Below are 9,177 nucleotides of genomic sequence, written 5' to 3'. Positions count from 1 at the left end.
CCGAGCCCTGCAGTGATTGATGGTGTGTCCCTTTTTGTTGCAGTTTAAGCACTGCATTACTCGACAAGGTCCATGATGGTGATAGTTACATTTGTTGCACTCTGGGAGGTTGCCAGCATACGGTCTGGCTGGGTTAGGGATAACTGGGATGCCAGTAGGGATGACAGTAGGAGGTACAGATGTCGTGGCCGTGAAGGCTGCCACAGGTTGTTGTCTTTTGTTCGCCCCTTCGGGTGCTTTGCCTTTACCTCTTTTCCTGAACCTTTGTCTGTTATTCTTGGGCTTGAGGTTCGGAGTGTTGTGGCAGTTCGTTACTCGTGGGTGTACTTGGTTGTCACTTGGATTGGAATCATTGATACCCATTCCGCTAACATTTGCATTGTTAGCGTTAAGGTGAGTCAGAACAGCTGTCACGGCAGCTGAGACTACAGCTTGAAAGGTAGCTGCATCGATATGAAGGGTAGGGGTTTCGTTGTTCGGCTGACTATTTCCGGATGACGACATGATTCTGTAACATGGGAAGAAAATGAATTTGTGAGCGATTATGGTTGAACCTAGATGTATTTAGATCGTACAAGTAAAGAGTAGAAATAAGTTCTCGAGAGTTTGACCTACATCCTTATGATGTAGTCCTAGAAAAGAATAGAAGTAGTTCACATAATGGTCTCAAGACGTTTAACGTTCAAACAGGGGGGTTCAACACGAGGACTTCCCAGGGGGTCACCCATCCTAGTACTACTCTAGCCCAAGCACGCTTAATTGCGGAGTTTTGATGGGATCCGGTGCATTAGTGCTGGTATGATCGCACCCCTGAAAGAGAATTGGGAATGATCCCTGAGCTAAATTACCCTAGTCCAACAACTTGACTAGAGTGGGTTTCAGATAGACTCCTATGATAGTATGATGGAAGTATTTGAACAAAGAGTGACACAGAATTTAGCCGACTGACAATGTCATTGATGTTTAAGATGTAACAGGCTTGGGAAAATTGACCTTGTAGAGGGTCTTACATCACATCCGGAGTAGGAAAGTTTTGGCCGCCTAAAGGCCTAACTAAAAGTACCTACAGTACAAGATAGTTTCATAGAAAATGCCACATAGGACCTAGATAGGAAAAACGATTCCTTTTTAACAGGGAAAGAAAGTAAGGCATCTACTACTGGCGGCGGTCATCCCTCTGGTGAACCCTCAGTTCAGCCAGTTGTCGCTCCATATCAAGCATGTGCCTTTCGTACACCCTCTGGCGTACTCGGAGTTCTATGACTTTGGCTCGTGTTTCAGCCAGTGCTTGCAGCAGGGTTTCATGGTCTCTCTTAGATCTTTCACGAGTGCGCTCAAGGCGATTGGTGCGGATTGTATGCATTCTTGCATTTGCATCAACCTCTGCGATATGATGGAGAGCTGTTCTGCCCTGAATCTTGTTTCGGGCAACTCTACGGACCAGAATTGGAAGAATTCTGTCTGCTGAGCTTCCTTCGCTTATGTTGTAGAAGCCTCGGTCTCCATTAAACGGCATAGGTTGGTGTTGCTCTTCACTCCAGGTTTCCAAGCATTCTACTCAAGGAGGCGTCGGGCCTTGAAAAGCCGGACGAGGGTTAGGATTCGAAATAAGAGCCATCGGGGGTAGGTTCTCCACTTCAGGTTCGGAGTCAGAACCATCAGCAAATCCTTCAGCTTGGTGACCATCCACAGGGATTGGGTGATCATTATCTGGCTCCTCTCCGAGCCATCCAGCATTGCCGTGGTTAGGGTAGTACGGGTCGTCGTGGGGATGGAATCCAACCATGATATTTATGTGAGAAAAGGGAATATAAGAAATAACTAAGTAGACGTGCTAATTAGATAATTATAAGATGATCTTTATCAGATACTTCAATACTTGTTTAGTGCATACTAGTTATATGTATTCGGGACAGGATAGACCTTCGAATAAGCGACCCTAACTCTAAGTCCACAACCCAACGAGGAACAGGAAGTAAAGCAAAGATCCACAGATTCTAAGTCTATGACGTCCTGGATACATATAATTTTAATGTATCCACTAAGCGATTATTGACCTATTGATAAAAATCTATTTAGTTCTCAGATAAGCAATTATAGTAACACCAAATACCCCTATGGTATTTCATTGTGGTAGTGTTGGTAAGTTTTTAGACTTGTTGCCACATCACAACCATTCTTGGGCATATGCTAATCACTCCTCAGACCAGCATAGTTGATCAGGCTATCCCATTCCCAGGACTGATCATACATCCCCAAGCTTACTTGTGATATTCAACAATCGTAATACTTTTGTTCTTGTTATTGTGACATTGATTTTAGTATGAATGCATGCATGTATACTTTTAATAAGAAACTTTTTATTTCTAAAAGTATAGTTATTTGAAAATGTTAAATCAGAGACCTTAGTCCCAATGCATTTATAGTTTGTATATCTTATGTGGTTCGATATACTTAGTTCACTATAAACAATGCTCTGATACCAATCTGTCACACCCCCAAACCAAGGATGGCGGAAACGTCCGGGGATGGAAGACTTCATGTAGTATCACAACAACGAGTATAATAGTGCTCAAAGTAAAAACAACCATCATAAATATAATTGAAAGGGTTACACCAAAGTATATGTTTACATGATTCAAATCAATTACATTTTGTTGACAAAATATGAAATGTTTGACGCCTTAACGTCCCATCCTCAAAAGCATTCGATTACCTGTCTAGTAATTTCCTGAGAATACAAGTTGTTTGAAAAAGTGTCAACACAGAGGTTGGTGAGTTCATAAGCATTTGTAGGCAGTTTATGAAAAGCTTTTCCTTGTAAAAGTAGTGTTTGTTCCAGAAAAATCCAATATTTTCCTTAATATGTAAAGTAGTCTTAAAACCCAAAGACCGAAGTGTACAAGTAATTTGTTATACTTATGATAAAATAATGTAAGTTCAAATCTACGTAAACTCGTTTGATTTCAATGAATTCCCCGTAAATTCTATGTTTGTTAATACTTAATGTGAGCTATTATAAATATACTAAGATTAACCGGTACTTTGTAATGTACCCCTTTTTGTATAAACCCGGTACTTTGTATTCGTACCCCATTTATATGAAGACCTGGTACTTTGTAATGTACCCCTTTTTGTATCAACCCGGTACTTTGTATTCGTACCCCATTTATATGAAAACCCCGGTACTTTGTAATGTACCCCTTTTTGTATAAACCCGGTACTTTGTATTCGTACCCCATTTATATGAAGACCCGGTACTTTGTAATGTACCCCTTTTTGTATAAACCCGGTACTTTGTATTCGTACCCCATTTATATGAAAACCTTTTGTAATGTAAATGAACATAAACTATACCTATTATAGCTTATCAAAATGTATGAAATGTATATGCAACCTAGCTATATCTATTATGGTTTAATATGTTTGTTTGTGGTGTATTATCGTAATGAAACTCCCTTTGTATAAATGTACCCTTTTTGTGTGAGTGTGTTATGTAAAGTATCATAAACTATACCTATTATAGTTTATCAAACCAAGGGTAGTAGAGGTAATGTACACAAACTATACTTAACATAGTTTATTCAAATGTTTGTATGTAATGGATGTACTTTGATTATAACAATTTGTTATCTTTTATATTCTATATATATATCAAAATCCATTTATTAACTAATGCATGTCTATATACTAAGACAAAATGTCATTTATTTGCAATAACATATATTCACATAAGGATATACACCTAGCTCAACATGTTACAAGGTGTAATGAAATTTATAGCCTTTTTCTGTTGTTAACAATTTCTATTACTGTTCTTAGAAAATTTGTAGAAAAATCATCAAAGGTCCAAATCAGAATCCGTAAATTCTGAGAGTTTGGAAAATAAGTCTAGTTTGTTCATAAATTTTCTCACGATTTTTAGTGACCTCCAACTTAGGTGAAAACGTCCATAATCACAGACTGGTCCGGATTGGTTCTTGAAATGATAGGCAATTTTGTAAATATCACCATAAATTGTAGAAAAATCTTATGGAGATGTGAAAGTAGCCATTTTAAAGCTAAGAACTTGAACTACTTGCACCTTGTACAGTTTTGAAAACGAAAATGTTTAAGTTGACCAAAACAGTCCATGAATAGAGTCCAACTTTTCTGATGAAAGCTGTTAGAAGAATTTAGTTGTGTTCTTGGTGTTTTAACTTGTATTCCCCCCCTTAAAACATAAAAAAAACATGAAAATGTAGGGGTATGAACTCACCTTGTGTGATTTCAGTGGATGAGTGTGGGAGAAGGGAAGTGTTCAACTCAAGAACACTTGAAGAAGCCTTGAAGATTTCGAGAATCTAACACCAAAGGGATGGAATTTGTGTGAGCAATCAATGATTTGAGTAAAAGGAAATATAATAACCATAAGGAGGGTGATGATACTTACCAAATGAAGGAGAAAAGCTGGAAAATGCCTTGGAAATCTCGAATTTGTGTGAGAGGATTTGAGAGAAAAGTGGGTTTGATCTTTGGTGGAAATGAGGGAAGTGAGTAAGAATGAGGAGAGAGAGTGGGAGTCTTTCAGCTCTTTGGACGAGATAATGGCTGAAAATGATGAGAAAGTACCTTGACATGACCAGGGTAGGCTGGGAGGAGTGGGTAGGGTGGCTGGCCATAGAGTGGCTGGCCATAAAGTAAAGCAAAGTCAACACTCCACCTCAATTATTCACCCACTAGATTTTATTCTTAAATAAAGATTTCCACAAAAATATGTTTAAATTATGAATATTTAGGGTCTTATATGTTAAAATATGATTTCTGGAGAAAATCTCGCGTTAAAATAATTAAAAACGGACTTAAAATGGAGTCGTGGTTGAAAACCGGGTGGAAAATGCCAAATCCGAAGTCAGGAGGGTGACTTCGGCCTTAGGAGCCATGGATCCGAAGTGGGGCTTGGTCGCGGATGCGGGTTCGAAGCGGAAAGGGAAGCTGCGGTCCGGGTAGCTAGAGCCGGAGGCGACTTCGGATGCGGGCTGTTCCATGTGGCTGCGGTCGGTGGCTGCGGTCGGCGGCTGCGGCTGCGGCTAGATGACCGCGGATCCTCAAGGAGACTCCGGTTCAAGGAGGATTTGATCCCTATAGAGGGACTCCGGCCCTAAGAGGCTATTTTCCAAGGAATCTTCCCGTTTCGCATGGTTTTTCACCAAATCAAGTGTCGGGATGCCCCAATTGATTACAAAAAGATCAAGGGAGGTTTTGAGAGAGATTTGGGAGAGATTTCGCATTCTTGGAGAGATTTCTCATACAGAGAGAGATTTGGGAGAGATTTCGCATTCTTGGAGAGATTTCTCATACAGAGAGAGATTTGGGAGAGATTTCGCATTCTTGGAGAGATTTCTCATACAGAAAGAGATTTGGGAGAGATTTCGCATTCTTGGAGAGATTTCTCATACAAAGAGAGGTTTGGGAGAGATTTCTCATTCTTGGAGAGATTTCTCTTACTTAGAGAGTTTTGGAAGAGTCAGAGCGAAAGAGATTTGAAAAGATTTCTTTTGTGACCTTTTTGAGTGTTTGGCTTCGCAACGCAAGGTTCGTAAATCCCGTTAAGCCATGTTTTAGTGTCGCACACACTCCCGATGAGTGTGCAATAGTGTTTTATCGCTTTGGTTCATGTTTAGCACTGTTAAGGCTACGGAAATTCCAACACGTGAATTTTCCAATTGATGTTTTCTCATTAAATTAGTGAATTGTTCAGTAGTTACATAACGTAAATCCTAATATACAAGGGTTGACTGCGTTGACTGGTTTGACTTGTTGATTTAGTTCGACTTTGACTTGACCAGAATTTGACGGTTGTCACATAGACTTCGCCCTCGAAGTCCGTCGAAATAAACAATGTCGGGTAATGCTCCCGCATCTCCGCTTCCGGCTCCCATGTCCACTCGGATCTCCTCCGATGTTCCCACTGTACCTTTACCAAAGGTATTTCCTTGTTCCGCAGAATCTTCTTCTTCCTTTCCAAAATAGTCACCGGCCTCTCCACATAGTTCAGGCGTTCATCGACCTGAATGTCATCCAACGATACCACTGCCTCCTGGTCCATAATGCACTTTCGCAATTGCGAAACATGAAATGTGTTGTGGATCCGGCTAAGCTCCTCCGGAAGCTCTAGCCTATAAGCCACCCTGCCAACCCTGGCAACAATCCTGAACGGCCCGATGTAGCGGGGACCCAATTTTCCCCTCTTCCTGAAGCGGATCACTCCCTTCCAGGGTGAAACCTTCAGGAGAACCATGTCACCCACCTGAAACTCCAGCTCAGATCGGCGTCGGTCGGCATAACTTTTCTGCCGACTCTGAGCGGTCTGCAGTCGCTGTCTAATCTGCTGTATCATCTCGGTAGTTTGCAGAACTACCTCTGTCCGACCCATCACTCTGTGCCCAACCTCGCCCCAGCAGACTGGGGTCCTACACTTCCGCCCATACAACAGCTCGAAAGGCGGGGCGCCAATACTGGAATGATAGCTGTTGTTGTAGGCGAACTCTACAAGCGGTAGGTGGGAATCCCAACTCCCACCGAAATCAATGACGCACGCCCTCAACATATCCTCGAGGGTCTGTATGGTCCGCTCACTCTGCCCATCAATCTGCGGATGGAACGCTGTACTAAAATGCCACCTCGTACCTAGTTCCTCGTGGAACTTCTGCCAAAAACGGGAAGTAAATCGGACATCCCGGTCGGAAACTATAGAAACTGGAACTCCATGGCGAGAGACAATCTTACGGACGTACAGGTCGGCCAACTTCTCCGCCGACGAACTCTCCCGTATAGCTAGGAAATGGGCACTCTTGGTCAATCGATCCACGATGACCCATATAGCATCGAAACCCTTTGCCGTCTTTGGCAACTTCGTGATGAAATCCATCGTGATCCGTTCCCATTTCCACATGGGAATCTCCAGGGGCTGCAGCTTACCATGCGGCCTCTGGTGCTCGGCCTTGACCATCCTACAGGTCAAGCACCTCCCAACAAACCAAGCGATATCTCGCTTCCTGCCCGACCACCAATAACTCGAACTCAGATCACGGTACATCTTGGTGGCTCCCGGATGAATAGAGAAGCGAGACTTATGAGCCTCCTCCATCACTGTCTGTCGGACCCCTCCGGTCATCGGAACCCAAACCCGACCGTAACGGGTCAACAATCCGCGACTATCCTGAACAAACCGGGCGCTTTCGCCCTTAATCTTCTCCAACTTCCAGTTCTCTGGTCTCATACCCTCAATCTGAGCATCCCTGACCAGACCCACCAGCGGGGAATCCACCGCTATCCTCATACACCTGGCTGGGGTCGATGACCCAGCTGACTTGCGGCTCAGAGCATCCGCAACCACGTTCACTTTACCAGGATGGTAAAGGATCTCACAATCATAGTCCTTGACTACATCCAACCACCTGCGCTGCCTCATATTCAGGTTTGGCTGATCCATAATGTGCCTCAAACTCTTGTGATCCGTGTATATGGTACAACGGACCCCGTACAGATAGTGCCTCCAAATCTTGAGAGCGAAGACCACCGCTCCCAACTCAAGATCGTGCGTGGGGTATCTCGTCTCATGCGGCTTTAACTGCTGCGATGCATAAGCTATCACTCGTCCCCTCTACATGAGGACTGCCCTTAAGCCTGTGATGGACGCATCACAAAATACCATGAAATCCTCCACTCCCTCGGGGAGTGTTAACACTGGCGCCTCGCATAACCGCTGCCGGAGGGTCTCAAACGCCCTCTGCTGCTCAGGGCCCCATCGGAAATCCACTCCCTTCCTCGTTAGACGAGTGAGGGGTACGACAACCTTGGAGAAATCACGAATGAATCTCCGATAATACCCTGCTAAACCCAAGAAACTCCTGATGTCTGAGGGAGATCTCGGAGTCTCCTACTGCATAACCGCCTCCACCTTGGCCGGATCAACCAAAATCCCATCCTGGTTAACCAGATGTCCGAGGAACTGAACCTCTCGGAACCAAAACTCACACTTCGAGAACTTGGCATACAGCCGTTCTCGCCGCAGTACCTCCAGCAGCTCCCTGAGATGCTCCTCATGCTGCTCTCGGGTCTTGGAATATACCAAGATGTCATCTATGAACACAATGACCGAGCGATCGAGCATCGGTCTGCAGACTTGGTTCATCTGATCCATGAACACTGCTGGCGCGTTGGTGAGCCCAAACGGCATCACCACGAACTCGTAATGACCATAACGAGTCCGAAACGCGGTCTTCTCCACGCCCTCCTCCCTCACCCTGACCTGGTGGTATCCTGATCTCAAATCAATCTTGGAAAACCAAGATGCACCCTGCAACTGATCAAAAAGATCGTCTATCCTCGGAAGCGGATAACGGTTCTTCACCGTTAACTTGTTCAGCTCCCTATAGTCAATGCACATCCTGTGCGAACCGTCCTTCTTCCTGACGAACAGGATCAGTGCTCCCCAGGGTGAACTACTCGGACGAATAAACTGCTTACCCAGCAGCTTCTGCAACTGAGACGACAACTCCTGCATCTCTGGCGGTGCCAGTCGGTACGACGCCTTAGCGATAGGGGCCGCACCCGGCACTAGATCAATCCTAAACTCAACCTGCCTCTCCGGAGGCACTCCGGGTAACTCCTCCGGAAACACATCAGCAAACTCTCTAACCACTGGAACCTCTGAAACTGAGAGCTGCTCCCTAACCCGCGTATCTACTACATACGCCAAATAATCGGCACACCCGTGCTGTATATACTGTCGAGCCCTGGCTGCCGAACAAAACCCTGATCTCAACCTGGTGCCCTCGCCATATACTACCAGTTCTCCCCCACTTGGGGTTCGAACCACCACCCGCTGCCTCTCACAGTCAATCATGGCGCCGAAACGGCTAAGCCAATCCATCCCTACAATCACGCATACATCCCCCATGGGGATAGGAATCAAATCTATCGGGAAGGACACCCCGAAAATATCTAACTCGCATCCCCGGTAAATCGAAGAAGCAGAAACCCCATGCTCGTTGGCGATCGAAACTCGCAACGAACACTCAAGATCACCTATCGGCATACTGAACCCTCTAGAGAAAGTCTGAGATACAAACGACCGACTCGCCCCCGAGTCAAATAATACCAAAGCGGGCAAAGAATTCACTAAAAATGTAC

General features: G+C 44.5%; 1 non-coding gene across 1 annotated transcript; it reads right to left on the bottom strand.

The window, feature by feature from the left end:
• Positions 1–691: 691 nt before the first annotated feature.
• On the bottom strand, positions 692–810 carry LOC145161851 (5S ribosomal RNA). The gene has a single exon (XR_013738720.1). It is a non-coding gene; the product is annotated as a 5S ribosomal RNA (ribosomal RNA).
• Between the last annotated feature and the right edge of the window lie 8,367 nt (positions 811–9,177).

The sequence above is a fragment of the Lactuca virosa genome, chromosome 2 (assembly GCF_052849685.1).
Source record: "Lactuca virosa cultivar CGN04683 chromosome 2, Lactuca_virosa_CGN04683_v6, whole genome shotgun sequence".
Taxonomy (NCBI): domain Eukaryota; kingdom Viridiplantae; phylum Streptophyta; class Magnoliopsida; order Asterales; family Asteraceae; genus Lactuca; species Lactuca virosa.
This window is presented reverse-complemented; position numbering and strand designations above follow the sequence as displayed.